The 15,510-nt window shown below is 35.4% G+C and overlaps 1 non-coding gene across 1 annotated transcript; it reads right to left on the bottom strand.

The window, feature by feature from the left end:
• Nucleotides 1–11,909: 11,909 nt before the first annotated feature.
• LOC113778882 lies at nucleotides 11,910–12,016 on the bottom strand. Its single transcript, XR_003469349.1, has one exon. It is a non-coding gene; the product is annotated as a small nucleolar RNA R71 (small nucleolar RNA).
• Between the last annotated feature and the right edge of the window lie 3,494 nt (nucleotides 12,017–15,510).

Genomic DNA, 15,510 nt, shown 5'->3' with positions numbered 1-15,510 from the left:
CTTACTAAAGTTAATATTAATTATTTTAATAAAATATTTAAAAAAGTCGCTAAAATTTTGATCTGTCACTAAAGGTAATAGAAACCTATAATAGTAGATTTTCCTAATATCGTTACCATAACTATAGGCACTGTAGCATTGTCCCTAAAGGAAAAGAGTGAGCATCAACAAACATGTCATAATAATTATGAATCTTAAAATTAATTTTCCAGTCAGCCCACCCGAACTGAAATCGCGCAAATTTAACACATGTTTCACACCATAAGCACCTACAAATGCTAAAGCAATTCACTCCTATCTATCTGCAGGAAAAGTAGTCGCAAATTCTCAGTTTTTACTTCAACCTCAATAATTGAAAACTTTGCTTACCAAAAAAAAATAAAAATAAAAATAATTACAATAATAAGCAACGCAATTACACATTATTGACTATATATGATAAATCGACCGGAACTGATCAGTGGTCTAAATAATGGTATTCCCAAGTCACTTTTACACAAATTGATGCTTAATTCCTTGACTTGGAGGGAGACTATCTGAAAAATTTTACGAAGGAAATCATACTACATATAGAGCAGAGATCAGTTCACTTAGCTAAGCCTTAATTAAACATATGTTATCTGCATTTTCCTTCAGAAGATTCCAAAAAGAACCAATTCCTAGCCATGAGATCTCCCCCCCCCACCGCCAAAAAAGAAAAAATCTTTAGACAGCAGGGCAGGGATTCACGAAAACTCTACATATTAATGAAATTCATAAATACTTCTACTGTAGGAAATACTCTAATCATGTTCACTGCCCCAAAGTCCACTGTAGGAAATTTGAGTTATACAACAGATTCTCAAGTCACCTATGCAAGTAAGTTCTAACTGTTTCTTGCAATAAATAAACCACATACATAAATTTTCTTTTAAAACGAATTTGCTAATGTTATTCTCAATAAACCAAAAATTGACTTATTCTCGATAAAAAAAAATGAAAAAAAATCATAGTTTTGCATAAAATAAGACAAAAAAGTCCTTTTTGGCCCCTTTACAAGATAAGGCAAAGAAAGTCTTACAACTCTAGCTATTGTATTTGACAATAATTTCACCTTGTTCTACAGCCGTTGTTTAAAAAAATGATACAAGTTTAACACTCGTAAAATCTCGAGTGGATACTACCAGAATAAGATATATTCAAAATCACCTTTTGAATACTCGATTAACAATTGAGTAAGCAAAATTGTGGCTCTCAAAGATAGACTGCTCCTTTCATTTAAATTTTGGAAGAATTATTATGAAGCTGTTAGGTTGGATAGCCAAGAACAACTACATAACGATAGAACAATAGCAGAATATGTGCTATTCTTCCTTCAGGTAATTATTTATGGTATTTTTCATCCTTTTGTAGTGATGAAGTAAATGTTAAGGGTTATTTTGTATGGTCATCCACGGAATAATTCAACTGGAAGTAAATACATTTCAAAATGTTTCATTATTGCATAAGATTGATTATGTCATTTTTTTTTATTTGTTTGTTCTTCTATACTAAAGATGAAATAAATGAAAATACAAGTAGGCACATTGATTGCGTATTTGTTTAGCAAGATGTACTTTGTACCATGCGTTTCCTGTCTTAGGAAATATATAAGTGAGCTTCTCAAATATTGAACAAAGTTGATTTTCTCAAAGAACATGCGACTCAAAAAAAAATTTTGGCAAATGGGATTGGTCAAAAAAAATAGACGTTTTGGTTTCCTCTTTATTTGGGGTTCCTTGCCAATTTTGTTCTAGTCCCCATGGTATTGAGAATATTTGCATGCGGTACACATATAGATGGCTCAGGTTAACAGCAATTTGTACAATTTTCTTCACATAAAACCTTTTCTAATTAGTTAGTTAATACATCCTATATGATTCCCCGAGCTTGATTGAGATTCACCAGATAAACCATTAGCTCTCCGGATTCTGAATCCAACACTTCTTTTATTTTTTCCTTCTTTTAGAGGAATTCAAGAAGACAAAATTGAATAAATTAATTAGCAACTTTCTAATTGCAGTCACATGCAAGGCATATACTGCTATTTATTTATTTATTTTGGGGCTAAATTCCGGCATGTATACCTTGATTCAAACAACTAAAGAATCCCACTTGACTTGGTGGCTCTTGAGAGTTGAGCCCATGAGATTCTGAAATAGTATTGCAAATTATTCATTTCAAAGCAGCCCGAGAAAGCAAATTATTGGCATTTTCTCCAACCTTCTTCCATGTAATGATACGTGCATGGATGTTCTTATGGCCTTTTATGTTCTCATTATTGCTCTTTTATGAATGTTCTTACAGATATAGAATCATTTGACTGCTTCTGAAAGTTGACCCTAAAAGACTATAAATTATGATTATGTATATATGCCAGGAACGTGCTTACGAAATTATTAGAGACAAAGTCAATGGTAGTTATCAAAAAGCTTATTATCATCAAAAATATTAAAATGTTTAAGAATCAATTGTATTTTGTCCCCCAAACTGAAAATCAAAACCCAGTTTTCTACGAAATTATTTCTCTTTGACATTTCACCGAACATCTTATATGCATTCCCAAATTAATCACATTTAACTTAAACACCTAGTCTCAAGTCCTTTCCTAGATGTTTCATATGGCTATTAAGCATATTTTACCCGTAGACAATCTAAACTACAACCATTTCCTAGATGTTTTAACGGACAATTTCAGCCCCAAAATTGCAATAAATTCTTCAAATTCTCAGCCCTGATTTCACAAGAAAATCTTGACAAACAAAACAAATGAAATATAAATAAATTACAGCAATATAATCAAACGATTTCAAGAGAACATGATGGTCTAACCTCGTAACCGCTATTTTTCATATGCTCTTTGGTTGGCTACGTACCACCGTTGCTAACCTTTTGTTGTGTCTGACAGGGGGGAAACCCTTTCTCCTGAACCTGGGCTATCTATAAAGCATATTTAGCTTTTCCTCCGCGCCTAGGCAGGCCAATTGATTGACCGAAATGAGAATCAATGTAGTAGAAGGCAGAAACAGAGACTGAGGCATGAAACCTACCAGAAGAGTTCAGCCTGAAGATATGATAGAATTGCTTAGCCCGCTTGATCAATTTTCTAAATTTTAGCAAAAGCTAATCCTGTTCCATAAGATGATGATTGTACTCCTTCCTTTTCCAGGAAAAAATTTCTACAATCTTCCGTGAGGTGAGAAGATAATAAAAAGAAGGGAAGCAACTTTAGAGAGATGTGGAAACCCAAACCGTTTTCAGAAACCGATTATTTTCTTACTTTAATATGTAAATTTTTTACTTTTAGTATTAATAAGTTTAAATTAAACAAAAGTAACATTTGTCAAATAATAAGTAAATTAAATTACTAAAAGGGTAAATTTCTATTTTTGACTAAAACTTATCTTTCAGGCATATACTTACTAGTTTTAATTAAAAACTTACTAAAGTTAATATTAATTATTTTAATATAATATTTAAAAAGTCGCTAAAAAATTCGATTTGTCACTAAAGGTAATAGAAACCTGTAATAGTAGGTTTTCCTAACATCGTTACCATAACTATAGGCACTGTAGCACTGTCCGATAACACACACCGTCAAACGCTGATTTTGTGGTCTTAGGCTACAAAATAGTTTTGGAACCAATTTTGTTAGGATGCTTCAATAAGTAAGAATACAGATGTTTATACTCTAATTATTCTGTTTGTTGTCAACCATGAGGATTCTATAGTTAGATGAATATTCGCTAAGTAGAAACATATAGGGTTCTCAAGATTGCAGTAACGAAAAAAAAAAAAAAAGGAAAAACTGCATAAATAGGTCTCAATATTGATTTTGGGAGTTTTACGAAAAAGATACAAAAATTCATTTTGACTAACTATAAGTTTTTTGAATTTTTTTTTATAAAACATATACTGTACACTATTATGATTTAATATATGTAAATTCAAAAAGTGATTGAAAAATGCATCAAGAAAGTGATTGAAAAATGAAGATAAAATATTTTTCAAATTAGTCCAAAACACAATGGGGTTCTATAGGGGTTTTCAAATAATAAAGAAGTTTTATGATGATAGAGTATTATTTGAAATAATTACTGTAACACTTTTTGTAATGTGATATATGTGAGATAAAAAGATGATTGAGAATATAAAAAGGTGAATTGAGAAATATGTTTATGATACAAATGAAATATTATTCGAAATAATTGGCTATCCAAACACTCCCTTAATATATTTTACCCCTTCGGATTTGTACCTTGACTAAAGTTAGTCAAATATTGTGGGCGAGACTCTTTCTTCTTTCCTTGTTGCAGCTTGCAAGACTCCTATCTTCTTCTACTGGTGGAGACTTTAGGCGGCAGGGGAGCAATCAATACAACACCAAAACTAGTATTAGCCAAAGGAAATATGAGGAAATTAGTAAGCAAAAATGATTGCACTAAGTATACGTTAGCTTACATTTTTTAGTCTATATAGAAAAATAGAAGTTAGCCTATACTAGCGAGGCGGATGCAACAGCCAACAGGAAAGACATAGTCTAGTGTTTTGGCAACTTGTCTGATTTGTTCTTTTCTTGTTGCAACTTGCAACCTGCAAGATTGTTTTGTCTTCTGGTGGTGGTGCTGACCTCAGGTCCCTACCCTGGGGCCTAAACGAGGGAACTTTTGCCAACTGCGGCCAAGTTGCATTTCCAGGTAATGGACATTTTTACACCGCATAGAAACGAATTTGAGGCAAATCCAGATACTAAAGCAGTAAATGATTTATAATACGTACTGTTCATTTTCAATAATATCTAAAAAGATTGTAAAATAGTTATAATACTAAAACAACTATTGAAAGAGTAACTTTATTAGTATCCTTACATTAATATTAGGAGTATGATCAATCATTATATCTTTATATTAATTACAACAATAATATTAATGAAAGTTGTATCATTTAAGGCATGAATTAGAGCAATTATTGAATAAGATAGATTAGACTCACTGATAACAAAGTACATTAAATAAAAGTATTCTAAAGAACTTAAAAGTTAATTATACTCTTCAATTAGAAACTGAATTACAATTTAAGACGGTTAAAAATAGAAAACAAAAGCAATAAATAGTTATTCCTTCTGTTCTATAAGATAAGGTCATTTTTCTTTTGTGATCGTCCTAAATTATGAACTTGTTCCCTTTGAAAGAGGGTAGTTAGTTTACCAATTTACTACCATGCCCACATTTAACGTGCATCTTTATCAATAAATATATTATTAATCATTCTAAGAGTAACAAATACATCACTAAAGCTAGTATTAACGAAATGACATATGAGGAAATTATTTAGCAAAAAAGATTGAGTATGCATTAATTAACATTTTGAATCTATACTAGAAAAAAGAAACAATAGAACTAATCCAAGATATAATTTATAGAAGGTCAATTACAAAACCAATACTATGATTGCCAACTATGCTAAATTAGCATACTTAAATGATTTTGTGACTGGTGGATGCGATAGGAAAGAGATAGTCTGGTGTCTGCTTTGCATGACGAGATTTTTTTATGAAAAATTAGGAGCATGAGATTTATTAGATAAATGAAGTAGAGAAAAAGTGGGAAATAAAAAAGAGAAAATATATTTTTATACATTGTTAATGTATACTTGTGCGGTATTAAAATATCTTCTCTAAATAAGAGTGCAAGTAGCTCACAAAGCAATAACAAAGAGGACAGTGTAGAAGATCAGTTTATTAAAATAAAGACTGTAAGATTATTAAAATAATGCAAACATGATAAGATACCACTAGTAGATATAAAGTAAAAACCCATTAGGAAATGTATTATTTGTTTTCCTACTTACCCAAATGAAATTCTAACCACGTATTTCCTTTGAATTTTCTTTTAAGGACAATAGTATGGAATTAATTTAGGTACCAAAGGACGTACATAGATGTATGGTTGGACGTTTTGCATTTTTTTATTTTTTAAATTCGAAGAACGCTAAACTAGAAAAGAATTTAAAGCCTTTTCCTTTTTTTTTGTTTGAAGAGGCACTACTTATTATAGTACTCACAGAAACAAAAGTTTGTACATCTGTCCATGTTGAACACTGATAGTACATAAAAAAAAAAAATCACACCTATATAAATTGACAGTGTATAAAAACATTACCCTTAAAGATTTCTCTAACTACAAGACCGCAACTCTATCATGGATTGTTTCATATCTATTTCAGAACTTTCTTTTTTAATATAGACACATAGCATATTTACCTTGCATCGGTCTTCAAGGGATTCACTATTAAGGCCTCAAAGGTCCATAAAATTTAACATATAAATACCATATTCAAAATTGCTCACACTAAAAAGTATTGTTTAATGAATACCATCATTATCATCCTGGTGAACACCGACTTAATTAGGAGTTTAAGAACACCTGAAAATCAAGACATAGAGCACCGATAAACTATACCCATTGCAACTATGATTATTCACGTAACATTTCTTAAAAAATTCAAACACGAAGTCAGCAGACAAATCCTGCCAACATAGCAATAAAATAAACTTTTAATTGTAATTCTCTTGTCAAAAGGAATTGATTATCCTTTTAGACTACTAGTGGAGGGTGGAAAAAACTATGGCAATTAGATAGCATAAAAGCCATCATCAAGGCTGAATTGCTAAAATCATCTTTGCAGCAAGAGCTTGCTCAGTAAACTAATAATTATTATCAAAAAAATTATGAAAAAACAACGTCACTAAATATAAGATGTTATCCCAACATAGAATTTTCCAGCTGAAAACATAAAAACTGAAGAAATAAAACATCCCTTAAAAAAATATTGCCCATCATCTTAAATATTTGGGAGAATTTTGGATATGGTAGTCGGAAGAATCAATACTCAGAAATGGTGTGCAACTTTTCAAAAGTTCATAAAGTGGGTCTAAGATTCAAAAATGGAGTGAACCAATATTAAATGTAATAACGTTTGTCTTAAATTACCAAAATGCCCAGGTGCAAAAACTCATTCAACTTCTACCTTAGTGTGAATTCCATCTCCATTTCCCTCAGTCACCACCCCTAACCTACCGCCACCATCAACTCTTCCATAAAAGATCCATCTTACATTCATTAAAAATCCAAGGTCCATTTGGATTGCCATTTTTTGAAGTTTTTATAAAAAAAAATATTGTGATGATTTGATATATATATATATATACATATATATATATATTATAAAACATGATTGGAAAATATATTCATAGAAAACAAAAACATTTTTTATGAAAAATTACAAAGCAAACAAGGCCTTGATATTCCCAAGAACTAAATAAGGGAGAAAATCAGTCAGTGCTTATTATCTCTCACCAAATTGACAATTATCTATTGCCCAAGTTTGATATCACAACCCTGTCGTCCATTGCTGGATTAATTGGTGATACACTAGAAGTACTTACAAGGGAATTACAGAGGTCAATAATTGCTGTACAAATTTATCCAATTTTTGAACTTTCCTAAATGGAAACTTAAGTTCTAGCAGAACTCAAGACTGCTTTCAAGACAAACAGAGGAAATTCTGTTTCTCTTACCTAGGATTTTGTTCTCATTCAAATATCAGTGGTTGTAATCTTTTAATTGGTGTGGTTGAATTTCAGTAGCAAGTTCCAGTTATAGCAATTTTTTTTCTTGAATTTTGATAAGGGCTGAAATTTGTTGAAGATGTGGAAATTCTGAGAGGTAGGGAAGCATAATTCAATATCGCCAAAATTGGACAATATGTGCACTCTAATGAACATAAATGTGTACTTCAATAAAAAATAGAGTAAGCTTGAAAAATAAAAAAATAAAAAATAGAGTAAGCTACTTCAACTTGCATGGGAATGTCAACAACATTCCTCTCACTGCTACTTACGATCCGATTTATAATAGCAACTTTGAAGAAAATTAAACCAAGCTTAATTATATTACCAAATTACTTCGAAGTTAAAACCGCATATGATATGGGACCTAGCTGGTTTTGAAGCTTATCAAGTTCGTTTGCATCAAGCTAGAGTCATCACGTTGTGTCTTGGCTGAATGGTCTCGTTTATGAGTTGTTTGTTGTTTATTTCAATTGTTTCATGTCGTTTGGTTAATTCCAGATTTGAGCTTAGTCATTTAGGTCAATTAGTTAATAAAAGACTTAAGGTCATGTTGACCATAGTTGGCCCTAGGTTGAGTTAAGGTTTAGTTAAGTGAGTTTTAGTAGGGTTAGGAGTATTGAGTCTTGTATAGGCTATAAAAGCCTTAGTTTGATCGTTTAATGACATTGAATAATAACTTGAGAAAATTTCAGATTTCTTTCATGAGTGAAAAGAGCCTTTCTTGGCTTGAGAAAGCCGCCATTGAATATCTTAGAGTAGGCTTAAAGTAATTCGATAACTTATCAATCAAGCAGCCACCTTAATTGTGGCGTTGTTCTACCCGTTCTAATCTTTCTTGAGTGATCCAAGATTGATTATGAATTCCATCCCCAAACATTTATTCCTAATCTAGATCCGGGCTTGTGGTTCACATTCTTGATTCGTCTTAGCATTTCAAGAATCGTATCAGTGCATAGGATTGCTTCATGTGAGCCATCACGCATGTGAGAACCCTAAAATCTTCACATTTCCTTAGCCTTTTGTTTATTTTCACTTCCCCTTTTACGTGAAAATTTGTTAACTAATTGTTTTAAACAAAGGAAGGTTTTGTTAGTACGTGTATTTGGGTGAGAGGTATATGTATATGTGTATGTGTTGGAAGTACGGTTGAGCGCGGCATCGAACTTGAAAAGAGGGGAAAATATTGGTGAAAAGTTGAAGGGCCAAATCCGGCCAGTTCTTGGCCGGATTGCTGGCCGAATTGTTGTAAGTTTTTGAAAAAAAAAATTGATTTCCTCTCTGGCCTGTATCCGGCCAGGAATCCGGCCGGATTGTGACGTGGCAGTTCCGGCAGCCACCTTTGACCAGTTGTTTTCTTTCATATATATCTTGTTTTGGCTGCAATTTGTCCTCATTTTTGCTTCCCTCTTGTCCGGCTCTTTGGAGAGAAAAAAAGAAAGCTCTCAATTTTCCTAGTTTCAATCTTTGCCAAAATCATGAGTTTTCACCGTTGGATTTTCAAACTACTCCGTACAAGTGCTAGCTAAGGTGGGTTAAAGGTGCTAGTGGAGTTGTTTTTGGAGGGGAAGTCTTAAGGTTCTACCTTTCTTGAACTCATAAGGTGAGTTGTTAAGAAACCCCCTTTTGTTCTAAAATTGGTTAATTAGTGGTTTGTAAAGGTTAATTAGGCTATATTGTGGATGAATTCATGGTTTTGAGTGGAGTTGGTCCAATTTCTGATTTATTGGGGATTTTTCTGATTTTATATGATAATCATGGATTGGTTTTGGATCGATAGATTAAAATGGTGTTAATTGGGGCTTGTGTGCGTTAATTGCGATTGATTGCTGATAGGTTGCAATTTTACTATTTATTTTATTATTAATTTCCCCTATTACCTGACTTGATGTGGATTAATTGTTGGATTCTATTCACTTTTTGGAATTTGCATTTATTTCAGGGAGTAGAACGAAAATATGATAACAGGTGCCAATTTGACAGAAAAGGAGTCCAGATGATAGACCTTGTCCCAGGAGTATTTTTGGAAAAGAAGATATTACGCCCATTTTGATAAATTTCGCGAGGGAAGGACGGTTGGAGGGCTTCGTTCTGATGATGTGCTGCCGCAATTAAAAGAAAGAAAGGAGGAAGTTTAGGGGGCTGGTTGATTTTTTTCCTAGAGGATTTCTTTTTTTTGCTTTTCTTACGCATGGCGAGGAGAGCTTAGCATTTTTGTTGACTTCTTCCTTTGTCTTTTAGCTAGTTTTTTTCTTACGCATGGAGGATTGCTTAGGAGCTTAGCTTTTGCCTTTGACTTTTCTTATGTAACTTTTTGGTTTCCTGCTCCTTTCTTCTCCCGTGAATGTGATGAGCAAATTGGAAAAGCTTTTGACTTTAATTCCTTTCATTCTTAGTCACTTTCTCTTCTTCGGATGTCGGACAAAAACAAAGACAATCAGTTGCCTCCTGTAGCTTGTTTTTCCGATTGAATAGAACAAATTGATTAGCCCAATTTTCCAATCGATGGCCGCAGCTCATGCTTCAATTCCTTGGGGATTTTGTTCATCAAATATGAACTAATCTCCTCACTCTAGTCAAGGAACAACGGAGGCTTTGATTCGCCTGAAATTATAAGATCGATTTAATTTCATCTTTTTCTTTTATTTATTGGTATTCGCATATTCCTTGATTATAGTGCTTATGATTATTTAATTAATTGGTTGTCTTGAATCCGGATAATTAGTTAATTTGGTAATTTATTATCAATTAGGGCATTAAATCCATAATTGTTTAATTGCCTTGAAATAGTGACAACTGGCATGATTGGGTTTGTGTCAGGAGGATATGCGGGTTAATCTGAAATAACCCTGGTAGTGCGTTATTTGGTTAGAATAGGGCTCCTCTAATACGTAAGGCAATTGGGGAATTAAATCTTACGGGCGTACCTAGGATTATTTCCTAATTAGAGTAGTGATTAACGGGTGTACCTTATTCTCCGATACAGTAAGAAGGGGTTGATTGCCATCGCTTGTTTGGTAGTTATAACCTATTTATTGATAAATAATTGGAATTGCCTTTGCATCGATGATCAATTAGGTGAACCATTGCTGAAGTTATTTCTTGGCTAGATCGTTAATTAATATTATCTTGATTTTAGTGAATTGCCGTTTGATTTTTAGTTGCCTATTTTATTTTATTTTTAATTGTCTTCTTGTTTTAATTGTTTTGGATCTTTAATTATTGTTACGTTAAGTTTAGTGAATTGCCATTTAATTTCTAGTTAGTTAATTATTTTTATTTTCTTTTTTGAATTTTTTTGATTGTCATCGTTTCTACAAAAACACCTCCCTTTGTTACTTTGGATTTCTTAAGAGACAAATATCCCTAATCCCTGAGGATACGACCCTACTTGCCCTGTCTACAAATTCATAATTATTTGTGAAAAAAAATAAACATCCCATTCCGGTATATCGGATCAAGCAAACTTTTCGGGAATAGGGTGAATCAAGTAACCCATTGCACACCTAGAATCCCTACTCCAATACTTGAAATTGGGGTTTTGGTCATTTTAACTGGCAATTAGGTTTAATTTTATTATTGTACAAGTTTCGACACCCTGTCAATTTTTGGCGCCGTTGCCGGGGACTGGCGTTATTATTTGTTTCTTTTTAAATTCAATTTTTGCTCTAATTTTCTGGTATTTTTCTAGTGTATGCCTCGGTCTTCTCGTACAGGTGATTTGATTTTTGACCCTGAAGTAGAGAAGACCGCGTGTAGAACGAGAAAGGAAACCAGACAGCTCAGAGAGGAGCAATCCAGTGCTGCATCTCAGAAACCTGAGTCAAAAGTTGAACCAACAGATTCGTTAGATGACACTTCGAGTGACTCTGACCAGGAGAAAGGCACCATGGCTAATGCACGAACATTAAGGGAGTTGGTTGCACCTGATTTAAATCAGTAGCCTTTATGCATTACTTTCCCCACCTTAAATGATAGCACTCCATTTGAATTAAAATCTGGTCTAATTCATCTTCTACCATCTTTTCATGGTTTACCAGGTGAAGAGCCATATAAGCATCTGCAGGAGTTTGATGTCGTGTGCAATAGTATGAATCCCCCGGGAATCACAAAAGATCAAATTAAAATAAGGGTATTCCCCTTTTCCTTGAAGGATTCTGCAAAGGACTGGCTGTACTACCTGCCACCAAGTAGCATCACCACGTGGGACCAATTAAAGAAAAAATTTTTGGATAAGTATTTTCCTGCGTCCAGGGCTGCAAGTCTAAGGAAAGAAATTTGCGGGATCAAGCAGCACCCGGGGGAGTCACTCTATGAGTATTGGGAGCGGTTCAAGAAGTTGTGCATCAAGTGCCCCCAGCATCAATAAGTGAGCAGTTGCTCATACAATATTTTTATGAGGGGCTCCATTTCAGAGATAGGAGCATAATTGATGCTGCAAGTGGAGGGGCACTGGTGAACAAAACCCCTCGGGAAGCATGAGAGTTAATAGAAGGGATGGCAAAGAATTCACAACAATTCGGTACGAGAGAGGATGTCCCAATACGCAAGGTGAATGAGGTAGAGACATCCTCTATCCAGCAGCAGCTAACTGAGTTGACCTCATTTGTTAGGCAACTGGCTGTAGGAAATGCATCTCAGGCCAAGGTGTACGGGATTTGTACTGTTAAGGGTTATTCTACAGAGATGTGTCCAGCGATTCAGAAAGAAAGTGCAGAGCAAGTGAACATGGCTGGTCACGCACCCGCACCAAGACGGCCCTATGACCCGTACTTGAATACGTACAATCCCGGCTGGAAGGACCACCCAAATTTCAGTTATGGAGGAAATAGACAGCCCAACTTTACACCGAACAGACAGTCTAATTTCGTGCCAAATAAGCAACCAGGTTACCAGCAGCAATACCAACCCCGACCACCTCCGTCCCCAAGCTCTGGTCCATCTTTGGAGGAGATGATGAAACAACTGATGGCAACCATTACGCAAAATCAACAAAGGACGGACTCCGAAATGCAGGACATAAGAAATCAGATGAGTCAAATGGCCACAACAATCAACCGTTTGGAGTCCCAAACCCAAGGTAAATTGCCGTTTCAACCTAAATTAAATCCAAAGAACGTGAGCGCAATGACCCTAAGGAGCGGGAAGGAAATTCAGAGGCCTGAACCTGTGATCTCTAAGGATAAGGATAAGGAAAAGATTGAAAATGAGCTTGAGAGGGAGGACAGCAATGGTGCAGATCCAAAGGTACTTCCAGACCCAGTAATTACAGTTAAAACTAACCCACCTCCTTTTCCTAGCAGGTTAGAAAAATCGAAAAAGCAGGATAAGGAGAAGGAGATCTTAGAGGTGTTTCGCAAGGTAGAGATAAATATCCCCCTCTTAGACTCAATCAAACAAGTACCGAAATATGCCAAGTTCCTAAGGGACTTGTGTGTCAACCGAAGGCGATTGAGGAGAGATGAAAAGGTTATTGTTGGGAAAAATGTGTCTGCGGTCCTGCAGAGAAAGCTTCCACCAAAGTGCGGGGAACCAAGTATGTTTACTATTCCCTGTAGGATAGGCAACACTGTTATTTGAAGGGCCATGTTGGATCTGGGAGTATCAATTAATGTCATGCCTAAATCTATATATGCTTCTCTAAAACTAGGTCCATTAAAAGAAATTGGAATAATCATTCAATTAGCTGACCGAACTAATACATATCCTGATGGGTTGGTTGAAGATGTGCTGGTAAAAGTTAATGATTTGGTGTTTCCAGCTAATTTTTATGTACTTAATATGGATGATGATCACTCCCCTGATCCCTCACCTTTGTTATTGGGTAGACCCTTTATGAGCACAGCACAAACAAAAATTGATGTTAATAAGGGTACCTTATCCATGAAATTTGATGGGAAAATTGTTCATTTTAATATCTTTGATACTATGAAATATCTCTCAAACTCCAACTTTAGCTCAATTTTCTCTGTGAGTGCTATTGACCCTGCGGTGCAGGAAGTGTTTGAAATTGTTGGCAGGGATGAGTTGGAGGTGGTTTTAACCAAGCAACTCGAGTTGGAGACAGCTCCTGAGGTGGAGTGGAGTGAGAATCTAAAATGCACAATAGGTGCATTACATTCATTGCCGACCACCACAAAAAGGTATGAAATCTTGCCTATTTTTATTCCTGAATCTCACTAGAGGGTATTGCCATCTGTGGTGCAGGCACATGTTTTGGAGTTGAATCCCCTACCAGAGCACCTGAAGTATGCGTATCTGGGTGACAACGAAACACTCCCGGTGATTATCTCATCGGCATTGTCAAAAACCCAGGAGGAAAAACTGATCCGGGTCCTTAGAGAGCATAAAGAGGCGATATGGTGGACAATCGCAAACATTAAGGGGATCAGCCCAGCCATCTGTATGCACCGGATTGGATTGGAAGAGAATGCTAAACCTGTCCGGCAGGCTCAAAGGAGGCTCAACCCCCTCATGATGGAAGTTGTAAAGAAAGAAATTTTAAAATTGCTAGATGTGGGGATCATCTTTGCAATATCAGATAGCCCTTGGGTGAGCCCGATCCAGGTAATCCCAAAGAAGGCAGGAGTGATGGTAGAGGCCAACCAAACGGGTGAGCTCGTGCCAGTGCGCAAATCCACTGAATGGAGGCAGTGTATAGACTACCGTAGGCTAAACGTCGTCACCAAAAAGGACCATTTCCCTCTCCCTTTCATTGACCAAATGGTTGAACATTTGGCTTGTAGAGCTTACTATTGCTTTTTGGATGAATTTTCAGGATATTTTCAGATAGCAATTGCACCAGAGGACCAAGAGAAGACGACCTTCACGTGCCCGTTCGGGACCTTTGCCTATAGACGAATGCCATTTGGGTTGTGCAATGCACCTGTAACTTTCCAAAGATGTATGGTAAGCATCTTTTCTGAGTATGTTGAGAAAATAATTGAGATTTTCATGGACGATTTCAGTGTGTATGGTGATAGTTTTGATACGTGTCTAGATAACCTGAAATTGATCCTAAAAAGGTGTATAGAGACTAATCTTGTGCTTAATTGGGAAAAATGTCATTTTATGGTTGACCACGGGATAGTCTTAGGTCATGTTGTGTCGTCTAAGGATATTGAAGTTGACAGGGCGAAAATAGATATTATATCTGCTTTGCCTTACCCCGCAAGTGTGCGGGAAGTACGCTCTTTTCTTGGACATGCAGGATTTTACCCAAGATTTATCAAGAATTTCTCAAAGGTTGGAGCCCCGTTGTTCTAACTTTTACAAAAGGATGTAACCTTCGAGTTTGATGATAAGTGTGAGAGAGCCTTCAACAAGTTGAAGGAATTGTTGACCTCACCCCCAATCATCTAGCCCTCTGACTGGAGTTTACCATTTGAGATCATGTGCGATACCAGTGATCATGCTGTAGGGGCTGTGTTAGGGCAAAGAGTGGGAAAGGCAACTCATGTCATCTACTATGCGTCCCGAGCATTGAATGGAGCTCAATTGAATTACTCCACCACTGAGAAGGAGTCTCTTGCGATTATTTTTGCTATAGAAAAATTTAGATCATATTTGTTAGGTGCTAAAGTTACTGTGTTTTCTGATCATGCAGCGTTGCGGTACCTAATGACCAAGAAGGATGCGAAACCGAGGCTCATCAGGTGGATATTGCTACTGCAGGAATTTGACTTGGAGATAAGGGATAAAAAAAGGTTCAGAGAATCTAGTAGCCGACCATTTGAGTCGCATACCAATTGGGGAGGAGAACGAGCCATTGAAGGATGCATTCCCTGAAGAGCATCTATTTTCTTTAAATTCTCAATTGCCTTGGTATGCGGATTTAATCAATTATTTAGTAACGGGTAATT

The sequence above is a fragment of the Coffea eugenioides genome, chromosome 7, assembly GCF_003713205.1.
Source record: "Coffea eugenioides isolate CCC68of chromosome 7, Ceug_1.0, whole genome shotgun sequence".
Classification (NCBI taxonomy): Eukaryota; Viridiplantae; Streptophyta; class Magnoliopsida; order Gentianales; family Rubiaceae; genus Coffea; species Coffea eugenioides.
The sequence above is the reverse complement of the archived record's forward strand: the minus strand, read 5'-3'. Positions and strand labels throughout refer to the sequence as shown.